Raw genomic sequence first — 16,847 nt, 5'->3', positions numbered from 1 at the left:
TCTTTTCTGTACTCCTAAATTAGCTGAATCATTTTCTTATTTGTGCATAGGGAACTTGAGAGGTGAAATGGAGACACTGTGGCCACATGTGATGTGGGCTAGTAGTGGGCTACAAGGTCCTATGCTGCTGCTTGCTTAGTTTCTGAACTAATCCCCCCAGTCACCGATGTCTCACTATAGAGCCTCCCACAGTTTTTTTTATAGTGAGACAATGTGACCAACACTTACCCTCCACTCCTGAGACCATTGTTGACTATCCACTGGGCTGTTTAAGGTAGAAGATGTGAAGAATCAGTGTAAACATGAAAAGGTTAGTATTTATCCATCTTCTTAGCCATTCCTTCCTTCTTTCACTCACTCATCCACTCTGTCCGCAAATACTCCTGTGCCCATCTCTTGCTATGGCCTGAGGTTAGGGTAAAAACGCTGGTCACAATTCCTTCCCTCTGATTTATTCTACTTACAGTGAGCAGGCATGATGGGTATTAAATATGTCTTAACACAAAGTGCAGGGACTGTATAGCTGGCAGGATGCACCTCTTTTTTGCAAGGGGATTCCTACTGCCCTGCCAGACAGCTGTGGGCTTCTGAATCTGGCTCCTCTCCAGGCACTTTTCCTGAAGGAATGTGCCAGTTTCTTATCTTGATAAGGGAAGGTAAGGGAAACAGTGCATTTGTTCATTTCCTATTGATTTAATCAGTTTTTATGGAATGGATTTTGCAGAAAATTTGTCAGGGAAGAAAGAAGAGAGGCCAGGAATGCATGCAGGACATTGGAGGTGAGTCTTCCAGTAGCCCTGGGAAGGCGTTTCTACCTGCACATCTGGTTTTTCTAGACAGAATTTGTACTGAGATAAGACTGATGTAATAGTTGGGATTTGTAAGAATTAACTCAAAATTAATTAATTAACTGAAAACCCCAATAAGCTAATTTATAGTAAGTTCATAATAAGTTAGTTTGTTTCTCTCATGTGAAGGGAACTTGGAAAAAAGACAGCCATGGCTGTTATGGTTGCCCTGTGAGCTTATCGTTGGGAATACACTCATTTTACCTTCAGACTTTTTGATCTTTCATTGAGGCAGCCTCATGGGCTGGGACGGCTGTTCACACCCACAATTCAAGCAGGAAGCCGAAGGCAGGGCAAGGAACCAAGGGGCGACACCCCTCAGCTGAGCCAGTCTGTATGAAAACTGCTCTCCACATGCATATCCTTGACTTCCCTTTGTTGAAGAGAAGGCAAGGAAATGTGGTACTTACTGGGAATGTGGCCAACACAACTCTGAATTGAGGATCTTGGTACTATAAAAGAGGAAGGATGGGTGAACAAATGCTGAAATATTGCATACATCAGGATCACCTGGCAGGGTTTCAAACCAGAGACACTGATTCAGTAAATCTGGGGTGGGGTCTGAGAATTTGAGTTTTTAACAATCTCCCGGGTGGCATGGACGAGTTCAGCTTACATCCACATCTTGAGTAGCGCTGACAACCTGCCAAGAGGTGATACTGATTTGTTGGTTAAGTTTCATTGTCTTGATAACTTAATGTCAGCCCAACCAGAAACTCACAAAAACTAGCAGCCTGTGAAAAACGATAACCATCTTATTAGAGTTTGAAGCCTATCAGCTAGTGGCAGGACATCAGCACATCACTGGAAGTGTCAGGGACAATATTTCCTTCCCTAGAGACTACTTGGTTTCTCTCAGGCCTTGTCCTTATGGGCCCATGTCTGCCTAAAGGGCTCTAATTATTGCTAGACTAAGCAGAGGGTGTGAGCCCTTCCACCTGGGTGCAGAGATCTCTGTCTTGGCTACATCTACCTTGTAGTGAGTTTCAGAGACAAATATATTTGTGGCAACTATGTTTATAGATTTTTGTAGATAAATATGCCTGTGGCATGATTAATTCACTGGGCCTTATAATGGAACTCTTTGATCCTAATAGTTTTCCCCTATCTGAGGAAGCACAGGGTGACTGAGGCATGGCTAGGGATGAGCCTGACCCTTGCTTCGAAGTGTTTCTTGAATAGCATTCTCCTTTAGAGAAAGGCAGAGTGGGACAAATTCTTCCACGTGTACCTTGCTCTACACAGATTTACAGAATGGCTTCCGTAGGGCCTGCACTGTGCTAGAAACCTAAGTGGATTTCCCCCTGTCCAAAACATTGTGCTACTGTGGCTCTCTCTGTCATGTTTAGTCACAGCCCTAAGAGCCGTTGGGAAATCAATCACATAGAGCCTTGGCATTTGAGGCATACTGAAAGCCCATTTTGTTTAATTTGCAGAGGCGTGGCGGAGAATTCATGTGCATGACTTTTGGTGGCAGCACAAGATTCCCAAAGCATTGATGATGAAATGAACCAGACTAGAGCTAGCCACAGTGGAAAAATGAAAGTTGTTAGGAGTCAGCACTATCTAGAGGTTGGGTGGGGGATTTGTTTAGCAGGTCCTTCCCACACCTTCTGGAAGGTTCAGTTCCTAAGTGGAGAACAAGGACTCACTGTCATGTCACCTTGAAACACACATTTAGTTGTCCATTTGCCTTTCATCCTACAGGCTTAAAATATATTAAAATTTCAGAGACCATAAAGATGGGTTTTCAGAGCTGCCCTCTGCTAAAGGTTGCCTCATTTGATAATCACTGGTAGGGAGTTTTATTAAATCACAGTTACTGTCACTCAGGAGAGGGAGCCATTGAGGACCCCGAGCTTCACCTCTTACAAATAAAATAGAGCCTCAGTAATTCACCTTTCTCCAAATCGGCATTAGTGATGATTTCAGTAGAGTCTGAACAAAAAAAAAAAAAAAAAAGGCTATAGAAAGATCTTCCCATCTCACCACAGAAGAAAAGAGGTAGTGAGGTATTGTGGATGTTAAGTGGCTTGACTTAGCCACTCCACAGTGTATACCTACAGTCACGTGCAGCTTCAGGATGGAGGCACATTCTGAGAGAGGTGTAGTTAGGCAGTTTCATGGTTGTGCAGACATCATGGGGTATATTTATACAAGCTAAAATGGCTAGGGTGATATAATTGTATTGGAGCCACCATGTTACATGTGGCCCATTTTTTTTATGAAGTGAATGACTGTACACCAAAACATCATGTTGTGTACCACAAGTATATGCAATTTTGACTTTTCAATTAATAAATAAATAAAATCAATTTCCAGGAAAATTAGATTTTCAACTATATCACAAAGGAATTGCTTAAAAATAGGGAGAAAAACAGCTAGTACAGCCAGTAAGCACTTGATGAACCAGTTATGACTCTTTATCTGTTGAAGAATTTCCCCCCAAGAATTACCAAAACAATTCTATAGACCCCTCCAAATACTCAAAGTGATAAAAGTATACTTCTTTAAATGTATTTTGTGATTACATTTACCAGCAGCACAGGTACTAATGGTTTTAAGAAGGATACTTTTCAGAAACCTGTGTTTACATAATTTACCGTGGAAATAGCAACCTTATTATGAGTTCAAAATGTGCAAAAATTTTGATAGCACATTCCTAAGCTGTGATAAATAAGCTAGAAAAGAGAGTCGTTTTAGAGGTAGCCCTGAATACATAGATGCTCATCTGGTAAGCTTAATAAATGATTTTGAAAGGAAGCACATTTTAAAATTACATTCTGTGGAAGTATATGAAGGTATTTATGACATAAAAAATAGAAATAAAGGCATAACTTATTCTCTCTCTGTGGGTCTCTCAAATCATTATTATTTTTAACATATAAGCCGGTTTGGACTATTTTTACCTAAGATGTAAAAGATATCTTAAATAAGTTCAAAATATTTACTGAGTAGTTCGATGCAAATTGCCAATTTTGCTATATTTCAAAGGAGTAAAATATCAAAATGGCCAATACATGCATTTCAGCCTTCAGGAATGAAGGTATGTGAGGTTATTATTTTGCATGAGATTGTGTTCCACCTTTTTGGTCCATCTGAATCCTGAAGGCCCAGGCCCTATCAGATGAAGAGAGCAACCATATCTTCTATTGTTATTTCTCTGTTCATGATGTGATGGGTAACATAAATAAAACAGATTGAGGTATTAGAAGGTTTTTTTTTTAAGTTTATATAGTTTTTAAAAAGTCTATCCACAGTAATTCCTGTTTGCGAATCTTTTTTCCCCCCTTTTCTATTTCAAAGTAATAGCCTAAACTTGGAAAGTTCAAATTAATCTTTGGGCTCTCATAAGCAAATTTGAAAGATTAACAGGTTTCATTCTTTGTGGTAGGAGGTGGTCCTAGAGATGTGCCATTTTGGGAAGAGAAAAAAAATGCCCAGATATGGGTGACTGTCTAAGTCTGTTTTACATTGCTATAACAGATTGCCTAATATCAGGTAATATATAAACAAAAGAGGGTTCGGTGGCTGAAAAGTTCAAACAGCATGGTATAGGTATCCAGTGAGGGACCCTTGATTGTACCACAACATGGCGGATAGGAACATAGGGTGGAAGCACATGTGAGAGAAGTCACATAGTGACTTGGCAGGGAAAAACCATATCCAAACCATAGATCCCTGAGTGTCTGGCCAGTGGTTTTGAATCATCTGTTTAGCAACTGCTGCAAAAGCAACCATCTTCTTCTTCCTTCAAGTAGGTGGGACATTACCTCCAGCCTGTCATTACCTTTCATTACCTTGGTAAGCTGTTAAGTACCAGTGTCCACTACAGAAATTCACTCCTGTGGATATTGCCTTTGAACTAAGGCAACAGTGGTGCCTGGTATCTACAAGTCTCTACAGGTGTCCAGGTATCTGGAGGTATATGGACCTGTGAAGCAGGAAGAGAATAATTTGTAGGTACAGAAGGCATGTGACACACTTGCTGTCATTGAGAGGTGCTGACTCACAGCCAGCTGAGGACGGAGAAGTTTCTTTGGAAGCCTGCCATCTTCCTGTAAAGCACCTTCAGGTTGACATGATTAAAACTGTCAGTTTTACTTTAGTCTGTGTCATGCTTACTTATCAGACCTGTGATTTCCATGGCCAAGAGGGGGACACAGAGCCTCATGCTATGTGTCATGATGAAGTCTGCAAGTGACGGGCAAAGGGACCCATTAACCAGTTCACAATGATGTGACAGCTAACTGGACAGTTTTTACCATAAGTCCATCTAGAGCTCTTCACATTGCTCTATAAATATGCCACATGCTGTGAATGCAGCTAGGGAATTCTGAAGCTGATGCTGTAGGTGCAACCAGAAGCATGCTTGACTTCTCATCATGTTTTTTAATGCTCTGGATTCCTTCTCCCTTTGATTGTCTCTGGAAAGTAGAAATGTTCCTATGATCTACACTTTTTTGTTCTTTGCTATGTTAAAGTAGTGGACATATTTGATTTGGTAATGGACAAATACATTTTTCATCTTGAGTCATTGTGATCCAGAGATTATCAAACACTTACTGAAAACTCACTTATCATACATAACAAGGACTATGATGAAGTAAACAATGATGTAAGTGCTATTTTCCTCTCTTTAGAAATGGAGAAACTGAAACATAAAGTAACTAACCAAAGAACAAATAGCTATTAAGAGAGGTGAGACTATTATGCTCATCACCAGGTGGTGAATATGGTAATAAAACCCCACTGACCTTATCCCAGAGAAGCCTGAGCATAGGTTGGTCATTAGCTGCAGATGCTTCTGTGCCACCAGGCCAGTATCAGATGCCATCTGTAATGTAGAGTACTCTACAAGATGGTGAGCTGATGTGACAGTCGTAGGCATTTTCCTAGGCATTGTGACTAACACAGTGCTTGGCACCTAGGCATCAGTAAATGAAGAGGGGGGCAGGTGAATGAGCACACTGGGTGAATGCAAAAGAAAAATAAAAACATCAATTTTCGAAACGACTGATTCAACTGGATTGCTTCAAAGGCTGAGCTAACACATTGCAGCTGTAGCTTTGGGCAAGGATCTCGAATCTCCTGTTTTTCTGACCTTTAAAACTTTAGTGAATGGTGGAGAGGTTTGGGGTGGCTCAGAGGAGGGCCTTGTTCTGAGGAGTTGGTGTTGGTCCTCAGGGGGCTGAGGGTGGCATCCTTTGCTAACTAGCTAGGAAGCCTTTCAGTATTTTAACAAATATGGCTGTTTCAGCGTGCATTAGCTGAACGGGCAACTTGGGAGCCTGGAGTCAACCCCAGGGCAGTTTCCTCCTCTAGTACTACCCAAAGCTGCTGAGAAAAAACTGTGAAGCTGGATTTAGATTGTAAAGCATGCTTATTGCTTTATTCCTGTAGCAACACTAGAGGGCAGTAGATACCTTGAGAATGCAAAACGGGCGCCTGCTCTGAGGTTGGTTGGCCCAGTCTCTCAGTCTCTGCTCAGTGGAAGGGTTCAGCTTTTCTAATACACCTAGGATTTCCCCCTCTGCTCTTTAGGATGTATCCAAATGTGAAAGTGGTTCCAGAAGACATTTGATGGAGGACCTGGTGTTTCCTTTAGGTACATAATAGGCTCAGGTCTGAAATCGAGACCATCCTTTTGACTTTGGGTGATGGTGGGGAGATGTAGATTCAGCAATCATTTATTAGACATAACTGTATGAAAATATCCAGAACTATCTTTCTTTTAACTCAGGTTTATTTAACCAATCCTTCACCCTTCACCTGGGTTAGGGCTAATGTTGCTGATTAATTTCCAACCACCTCTGGATGTGCCTGGGAGTATGTGAGGACAATGTAGTGTAATCAAGGATGTGGACATGGAGGTGGTTTGTGTATTCATAAGGCATCTGCTCAAATATGGAACTCTTCTGCATGTGGGAAGAGGCTCCTGGCATTAACTATATTAAACACCAGCAGCCACTGAAGAGCTGAGCTCACACGAGTGGATCTTTTCAACACACCCGATTCATGCAAAGGCAATTGTGTACCCAGCTTACTTTTGGAGCCTTCTGGTGCTTGGCTGTACCCCTAACTTGTGTGATGTAAAGGAAAGCTTTGGGATCTTGGGTTGGTTGCTTAATTTCCATTTCCTCATCTTTAGGAAAGAAAAAGGCAGACAAAGTAGCTGCAGGGTCCCTGTAGGGTTTGACCATCTACAGTGAGAACAATATCCACTTGGGAATGCAAATGAAGCAAAATGCAGAAACAGAATTTCCTGTGTGAGTCTTGGTAGGATACAAGAAGGAGAATGCATGCAATATCAGCTGTATTTCATTGTGAGACTCTTGGCAGGATATAATTTGCTTATTGCCCATGAGTAGCTTTTGCAGAGGGAGTAATAGGTGATCTTTAAGTGTAGTGTGCAGAGAAATGTGGGCTTAGGACTAAACATCCTCAGAGAAAATGGAGTTTAGTTTTGTATTAAGATCTTGGCTGAGATACCAACGAGGTAGTGATGAAAAACTGCATTTAGCTAATCAGTGAAGACTGAAAGAAGGCAATCAGAAAGAACAGGAAATAGCCTGGAGAGAGAGAGAGAGAGAGAGAGAGAGAGAGAGAGAGAGAGAGAGAGAGAGAGAGAGAGAGAGAGAGATTGGAATTGATTTGTAGTTAGAAAGTCAGAAAGTCCAAGGTTCAAATCCTGGCAAGTGAGGGACCCGTCTGAGACTCTTTTTCCATCTGATGGTCATAAATATTAGTTGCCTCTTCCTTTTTGTTGTGCTTTGAGTCTGTGAAGAGAGAAGGCACTTCGTGTTTTATTCTCCCTAGAGTCAAACAAGTGAAAAGGACACTAGACAGTGTAGTGGAAGAGTGGAGGAGTCAGGATATGTTACGTCTGGTCAGAAGAAGCCATGCCATTTCCAGAATGTTCCATAGCTAAAGATGAGCATGCAGTGAAAGGAGCTCAGAAAAGACACATGGGAGAGGGAACTGTAAATTATCTGGGTGAGTCTTAGTGTGTTCTCTGAAATGGACCTTCTGGAGAGCATTCTTGTAGAATTCTTTTCTGGTGGGTGAAAAACAGACCAAATAAGCACCCAGTATCTGGAGAAAGAAGGGTGGGGAAGACAGATTCATGGCAGAGATCAATCAGTTGCTGGGCCACAGTGTGAGAGGAAGCCACAGGCAGGCTTGACAACAGTGAGAGTGGAGAAAGGCCTCCTTCCCACAGCTGTGTGTGTCTGGGGGGCACTGATATTGATGTGGGGTTCAAAGAGGCAGAAGAATATGGGGGAAAGCATTTATATGTAAATGGCATCCCTTGTAGACTTCCAGAAATAACCCACAAAACTCTGAATGGGATCAGAAATTCTATACAGTTGCTTCCCAACTTACGATGGTTTGATTTACAATAGTTCAACTTATGATGGTCAACTTACAATTTTTTGACTTTATGATGGTGCCAAAGCAACACCTGTTCACAAGTAACCCTACTTTGAAGTTTGAATTCTGATCTTTTCCCAGGCTGATAAGTAGTATGATCACTCTCTTGTGATGCTAGGTGTTGGCAGCAAGCCGCAGCTCCTGGTCAGCCATGATGTTCAGTAGGTTAGGCGTATTAAATGCATTTTTCACTTAGGATATTTTTATCCTGGATAGTCTCCTAAGAAACACAGTGATGACTGTAAATGTGGCCCAGTTTATAGGAGACCCAGAAATGCACAAGAAACAGTCATAGGCCTAAAGCACGTAAAGAGTGATTGAAGGAAACTGGAGTTTCTTGCATGGAAAAGAGATGTAGGGAGCCTGAGTGAAGTTGAGCAGAGATTAGATAGTGCCCACCATCGCGACGTCAAGGTTTCATTGAATCTGAATGTTACATTCGACACACGAAGAGAATTGTTTATAGACTCTCGCCTCCATGGTTCGGTCATTATATATTTACTTCAGGTTGCCCTATATTAAAGAACTTCAATTTCATAATTTTCTTACAAGAATTTCAGCGAGCAGGAATCATAGATGCTCGGCAATTTACATAATCTTGCTTAAAAAATCAATAATACATTTGCATCAAATTCTCAAATCTAATTTACACTGCATATAGGATTTCCCTCAGGGAAGTGAAGCCTAAAGGAAAGATGATAAGAGAAGAAAAGAGAGGGGGGAGGTGGAGAGGGAGACCGACTTAAGTGGCAAAGACAGAAGAAGGCAGAAGGTGAAAGAGCCAGAACATCCAACAAGGCTACACCAGGAGGGGACGGCGAGTGGTGCCTGCAAAGGCAAGAAAGAGGTCACCCTGAGACATTCTAGGTGTAGGGGACTGTTTGGTGACACTGATTCCTTCAGAGGAACCTAGGGCAGCACCACGCATTACAGTAGGTCAGAGGGAGACAGAATGTCTGAGGAGGCAGAGTTTCAGATGGAAGTAAATCAAACTGTTATAGTTTGGATTTGGAATTGTCCACTCCCACAAAGCTCACGGTTTGGAAGTATGATTCCCCAATGCACCAAGGTTCATAGGTGGGGCTGTTAGGAAAATATCGGATGATGAGATCTGTAACCTCATCAGTGGATTAATCCACTTGATGGATTAATCATTTGAATGGACTACTGGGTGGTAACTATAGGTAGGTGGGGCGTGACTGGAGGAAGTGGGTCACTGGGGGGGGGGTGAGTCTTTGGGGGCTATATCTTGTCCCTGGATCCTTGCTCTTGCTGCTTTATGGCTGCCATGAGCTGAGCAGCTTTCAAGTTCCACACTCTTCTGCCACTCTGTCCCATCTCACCTCAGGTCCAGAGCAATAGAGTCAGCCAACCATGGATGGAGATTTTTGAAATTCTGAGTCCAAAATAAATGTTTCCTCTTCTAAGTTGTTCTTGCCAGGTATTTTGGTCACAGCCACAAAAAGCTGACTGACACACATGCACAGAGCAATGGTTGGAGAAGATTCTGCAGAAGGAAATGGGAAATTGCATTGCTGGTCAGAACTGGACAGTCAGATCTTTACTACTCCCTATGTAAGAAACGACCAAGGATTCCAGGACAGTGTCTACCCACATGGGGTCCCGATGCATAGCTACTGTTCTTTGGGTGTAGTGGATGCCTCCTGGGTATCACCTCAACTCTGCTTGTATTTCAAGTCTGCTTGCACTTCAGTGGCTGCTGCTGTGGTAACCAATTCACACAGGCTTTGACAAGCTCCTTCAGCGTGGACCCCTTGCTTCCTGCCTTGGGTGTTGGTGAACCACAGCACGGTACATCCAGAGGATTGCTCAGCCCTCAAACATGTGAAATGGATGGGAGTTTAAAACCCAGACCAACGGAAGACAAGAGTCTGTGGATACACACCTTCCTCTTTCTTACCTGGGCAGGTGTTTCAGAGCACACTTCATGACTTCTCAGGCGATTCTCTGCAGGGCAGTGACCCCAGAGTGAGGGCTGGTTGGTAATGCATGTGCATTCTGGAACTGGTTTTTCTTCCTAGTATCCATGTCCTCTATATTTCCTGGTTCCTAGAATCACCCTCCCTAAGAAATCATACTAACATAAACTTTCATCTTGATCTTTACTCTGAGTAAGGCAGACTAGAAAAACAATAGAAAAACAATAGTTTTACTGAAGAGAGGTGGGACTTGCCTCCCTGGAGGGCATCTCAAACTCACCGCATCACTGTAGGGAGCATACGGTGAGCAAATTGCACAAGCGGCTGGGCACCGTGTATTCCCCATCTTTTGCTCTGCTTTGGAGGGTGGTAAATGCTCAGGGCAGGAATCTCCCTCATTAAGGACACTCCTTTTTGAGGAGTTCTTGTGCTCTCAGAGGTCATTTGATATAAAATGCAGGCTTTGAGATTTAAAATCCCGCACACTCCTGCACACCAAAGATTTCCTGCTTCGAGAGCATTAAGACAAGGTTTGTAGATCTGCCCACGGACTTGGTCTGCTGTCCCTGAATGTGGAGCTGTGTGCTAATGTTCCCCTGAAACTGGTCTCTTGGCAACTGGCCACCCCAACCCAGGTGTGACTGAACATGGCACACACAAGGGAATTCTTACCTCCTGTCTTTGAGATTCAGTTTTTGGTCAAATAAAAGGGACCAGGATTGTAGAATGCAGGTCTTTGCTTTCAGGAAATTCAATTACTGTGTTGGAAGCACTAATTACCTGCCTTAAGAACCAACATTATTAGCCAAGAATCGTTATTACTGCAAAGAAAGTGAAAACAATCAGGAAGGAGCACCTCTTTTAAAACACCTTCAGTTTCTGCTTTCCCTTTAGCATAGGGAAACACACAAATTCCCCACTCTCTATTAAGAAGGAAGTCCTCAACCACAAGCAATCTGCCATCAAATCCCATTTGCGTTTTTTACCTTTGGTGTGAATAGTAATTAGACACAGTGACAAAAACACAACATGTGGAGGTTCATACAACTTTGTATTTGTTATTTAAAGCTTATTTTCAGGATAGAAATGATTATTACAGTTTGAGTTGTGAGTGAATGTGTGTGTGTGTATGTGTGTGTGTGTGTGTGTGTGTGTGTGTGTGTATGTGTAGCATAGTGAGGCTTTGGGGTTACCATGACTACGCTACACAACTCCCCAGTTACTTGAACAGTGTGTAAGGCTAAAATAGGGGTGGAGGGGGTTGGAAAATCATGCAAATGAAATCAGAGGGGGTTACACATTCCCAAATTGGAAAACTGATTTCCTTAAATACCTCTACCATCTGGGCACATTCTCTTTTAAGATTTTGTACTCCAGATGCATTTTTTTTTGGTCCAACAAAGCAGAGTTATGTTTAGTAAAACCAGATTAAAGGAGCCACAACTTAATGAAACAGTTCTAATGAAAACTGGGGCCCCCTGGCTCTACAGGATGACATTTGATTGAGCTGGCATTGTTGAGGTCTCTGTGCCACATAAACAAAACCTCCCTCTAATGGGAGCTACCTGTTGAACTGGGGTGGATGCGTGGGGCCGTGGGGAGATTCTCGTCCTTCTCCCTTCTGAGACCTGCACCTGCCATCTCTCTCCCAGGTCTGCAGGGCCCTCAAGCTCCCCAAAGCTTTGCAGACAGAGAACAGAGGAAGGAAGATGAGGATGAAGGGTCCCCATGGCCACTCTGGTTCTTTTACACTTTCCTTTCTCCTTCAGCACAGACTTAGCCCTGAGATATCTAATGGAGCAGAGGAAGGAAGCAAATGAATTTTTTTCTTTCCTTCAGGCTACAAAATCCAAACAATTTCTCACGTACATGTTATAGGGCTTTTGGTGAATTCACTGCCTTTCCCTCTTTCTCAATTGCTCCATCTTTCCCCCCTCAACCGAACCCCCTTCTTCCATTTTTAAAAACCTTTAATTGAAGTATAAATATATGCAGAAGAGTGTAGAGTTACATGCATGCAGCTCAAAGACTTTCCATCAGGGGTCACCCTGGGGTCCCCAGAGCTCAGATCAAAATGGGATATTAGCACTTCTCCCTGGGGTCCCTCCCACTTCCAACCCCTTCCAGGGAAGACACTCTGCTCGTCACAGACTTGCTCTATTTTTGAGCTTTATACATATGGAAGCCTACCATATGTTCTCCCTTTGGGTCTGGCTTCACATCCTTATCAGTATGTATGGCTGTTGTTTGCTTATTCTCATTATTATACTGGATTAACTTGTCGGAGTTTACCTTGATTTGTTTATTGGGTGAATATACTTCACTTTATTTATCCATGTTACTGTTTGCTCTACCTAGCATCCTAATTCAGGACTGAAGGACAAATTCCCCTGCTCTGTTGGCCAAAGAGAGCTGGCTTGTCCAGGGCTGCACACCTGTGCTGGGCGGACCATATCTAGAGCTAGTGATATATGGAAACATGAAGGCCCGGTTCCCTTGCCCCAACTTGGGACCACTCTGAAGAGCTATCCTAGTCTCAGGGCTCCTTGTAGGGTTGACTGAACTCTTGTGTGAACTGCACTGCAGACTTCTCTCTATCCAATCCTTCTTCCCTCCTCCCCTATTGGTACAGTTCTGAGGGCTCTCTTAATAAATGGCCTGTACTCTAGTGCTGCTTCCTGGGGAGCAGTGGGTTTTGGCTCATTTCTAACTTTTGCAAGTGGTGCCCTATGAACATTCTGGTACAGGTCTTCTGGTGAATAAGCATATGCATTTCCCTGGGGTACATATTTAAAGAGAGGAATTGCTGGATTTTAGAATTAGCCTGCCTTCGGGTTTAACAGATATTGCCAAACACTCTTCCAAAGTGGTTGTATCAGTTGATGCTCTCACCAGCAATTCTAATTGCTCCACATCCTTTCCAACACCTGATCTTGCTTCTCTTTCACATGTTCACTATTTGATAGGGATGTTATGATATTTCAATAGGATTTTAACTTGCATTTATATTTCAGCTCATATACATTGAGGCATCTCTCCTGAGCTATTAGGAAGACACTATTTTTTCTTTTTTTAAGATTTATTTTCTTTTAGGACAACTTTAGAGTCAGAGCAAAACTGAGTGAAAGGTGTAGAGATTTTCCCCTATGCACCTTGCCCCCATATATGGGGGCAACAGCTTCCTCTGTTATCAACCTCCCCGACCAGAGTGGCACATCAATGAACCTACACTGATACATTATTATCACCCAAAGACCATAATTTGTCTTAAGGTTTGTTCTGGATATTGCACATTCTATGGGTTTGACAACTACATAATCTGTATATCTGCCATTATAATACCACACAGAGTATTTTCACTGCCCTAAGAATCCACTGTGCTCCATAATGATCCCTTCCCCCTTTATCCAGGTTGGGCACAAGTTTTCTTGTGTACTCTCAAGCTCCCAGTCAGGACTTTCCTCCTGAGGGGAGCAGGCCATCAGCATTTCTTATATTTTGTCCCTATCTGCCTGTTAGGGTCCCAGACAACCAGTGGTGAGGGCTGAGGGCTCCCTTCTGCTCAGTCTGCACTGTGGCACAGGGCGGGCGGAGCATGCTGGGGTCATAGTCACTCTTGCCCCAGCTTGTAAGGTGGTGGCTCCTTGTGACCTCAGTCTACTTCCCCCTGCTTCATCAAGTACTCTGTTTCTAGAGCAGAGATGCTTGTCATGCCCTCAACTCATGCCCCACAGCTGTGTCCTGGAGATTTTGCCTGGGAGAGCAACAGGCCTTCCTTAAAATAGACAATTCCTAATCTCTCTCCAAAGCAACTGACTTCATTTGCAAAGGAATGTGAAGTTCAAACCTACGGATCCTCCCAAGTAGAGTGGAGGTTGTGGTGAAAGGAAATTGATTCCTAAATTTCATGATGATATAGCCTACCCTGTTGAGCAGCTAGTTTGCAGAAGAGAACTGGGGAATGAGTAACAGATATTCTGAGCCCTCTGGGGTCAGAATGATCTCTAACATGAACCTCAGCAATTGTTTCCCCCCAAGGAATCAGAGTTGGATTGGATTAGTTATAAAGCAATATATGCTTTGGGGAGTTGTTGAAGATAATAGAACAATCAGCAAGCAACTAGTAGAGCTGAACAGCTGGGAGACGTCAGGGAAAGAAAGAGAACTCCTGTCATCCTAGGGTGACAGGTGGACATATCCAAAACTGCACTTCCCAGAGGACCAACATCAGAGGCTTAAAACTGGCTTGGGAGGTAGGGAGAGGAGGGATAGATTCAGTAAAATCCAGTTGGCCACAAAACAATGGACAAGCAGATGCTAAAAACATGCTATGGAGGGGGATATCAGTACCCAGAGCTGCTACAGTTTTGCTGCCATCCTTGACCATGGTTCTAAAATGTCCTGGTTCCAACGAGAGGTATGTGGAGAAACAGCAAAGTATGACCCATACACTGGAATAAAACAGAAGGCAATAAAAACTGCTTATGAGAATGAGCAGATGTCATATTTAACAGCAAAGACTTTGAAATAGACATTGTAGCCAAAGGACCTTTTTTTTAAAGACAGGATCTCGCTATGTTGTTCAGGTTGGTTCCAAACTCCTGGATCTAAATAGTCCTCCTGCCTAAGCCCCCAAAGTAACTGGGAATGCAGAGATTATCCATAGAATTAAAGGAAACCATGATTAAAAAAATAAAAGAAGGCAAGAGGACAATGTGTATCAAATAGAAGGTATTGATAAAGAAATAGAAATTGGAATACAGATTCAACTGGAAATTCCGGGGTTGAAAAGTGCATAACTGAAGTGAAATTTTTACCAGAGGGGCTCAATTTGAAATGGCAGAAAAAAAAAGAATTAGCAAAAATGAAGATAGGTCAATAGAGCTTATGTAAGATGAACAGTAGAGAGAAAAAAAAGGATAAAAAAACGAACATAATCCCAGAAAAAATATGAGAAACCATCAAGAATATTAACATAGCGGTATCAGAAGAAAAAGGAGGAGTTAGGGGAGAAGGGGGAGGGGAGGAGAAGAAGGAAAAGAAAGGAGTAGAAAAAAAGCATTCATGAAAATAATGGCTGAAAAATGATATACGATTTTGAAACAAGTGAAAAAATCTGAAGGTGTATAAAGTAAATGCTGATAACCTTTCACCCATGTGAAAAGCCAGTTCCAGTGTCTGAGAATTGTCTGCAAGATATCTTGAGACCAAAGAAAGAGACAGATTCAGAAATGTGTAGAGTGCAATTTGTTGGGGACTTATTGACAGAACGATAGTCAAGGGTGGCAGCAAAACCAGCAAATCTTCACGATTTGGGTCAGAGTGGGGGGCTTTATAGAGTGGTCAGGACAGAAGTGATCTTCTCAGCTAGAATGTACCCAATTTATCTGAAGGTAATATTAAGGATGCGAGCCATATTCCCGGCACCAATGGCACCAGGGTGCAGTTGAAAAGCTTCACATATCACTCTATTGGTTCTGTTTATTCACAGTATGTTGAGAGACTATGTGGAGAAAACAGACCAGACTTATTTGGGGCAATCATGGTAGTTACGGCCCAACATGGCTGTGGGCAGGTTAAGCTGGCTCTCCACACGGGACAGCTGTGCTCCCTCCCCAAGCTAATTAGCCCAACAGTGTAGTGTATGTTCTTCTGTGCTTTGCTTTATGATTATGCAAAAACAAGCAAATAGACATATTTAGGTTTTATGTATAAAATAGAGGGATGATATTCCATTGTTTGGAGGTACAACAATTTATTAGCAAATTTTTCTATTTACTTTCTCCCTGATAAGATCTGTAACAGCTATGATTCTGTTTATCTGATTGTGAACATTACTTTGTAAAATTTTTTCTTGACCACACTGAATCCAACTTCCGAAGTCCCAGGCAAAATCATATTGGAATAGGCTTAATAAATTTATTGTCATTTGAAGCATATGGACCAGCCTAATTTGGATATTTAGGCATGGGAGATTATAAGTGGGAAAAGGGAAAGGATGATAAAAAGTTAACTTGTTCAATATCCTATTAAGTTCAGCACAATTTCCCATATATCAAGTGTGAATTTGAAAAAGTTTCAGACTCTGTGGTAATATGGTACAGGATAACAAGTTCTAGTATTACACAGAAGATCAACAATTGTCAACAACTACTCACTGTGTGCTTCAAAATAGCTAGAGGGGTGGATTTTGAATATCCTTACCACGAGGACGTGCTAAATGTTTTAGGTGATAAATATATAATTAGCATGATTTCAATTATGCAATGGATACATGTATTGAAATATTACACTGTATGCTATATATAAACAATTACAAGTGTCCATTAAAAATTAAAACTGAGGGCTGGGGATGTGGCTCAAACGGTATTGCGCTCGCCTGGCTTGTGTGTGGCCTGGGTTTGATCCTCAGCACCACATACAAACAAAGATGTTGTGCCCATCAAAAAACTGAAAAATAAATATTAAAAAAATTCTCTCTCTCTCTCTTTCTCTCTCTCTCTCTCTTTAAAAAAAAGATTAAAAAAATTAAAACTGAGCCTCTCTCCAAACACAGTAAGGATTAGTTTAGCACATGTGTTTGTGGGACAGAAAGACTGAGGGTTGGGTGTGTAGACAGATATAG

Source organism: Ictidomys tridecemlineatus (assembly GCF_052094955.1).
Source record: "Ictidomys tridecemlineatus isolate mIctTri1 chromosome 5 unlocalized genomic scaffold, mIctTri1.hap1 SUPER_5_unloc_2, whole genome shotgun sequence".
Taxonomy (NCBI): Eukaryota; Metazoa; Chordata; class Mammalia; order Rodentia; family Sciuridae; genus Ictidomys; species Ictidomys tridecemlineatus.
This window is presented reverse-complemented; position numbering follows the sequence as displayed.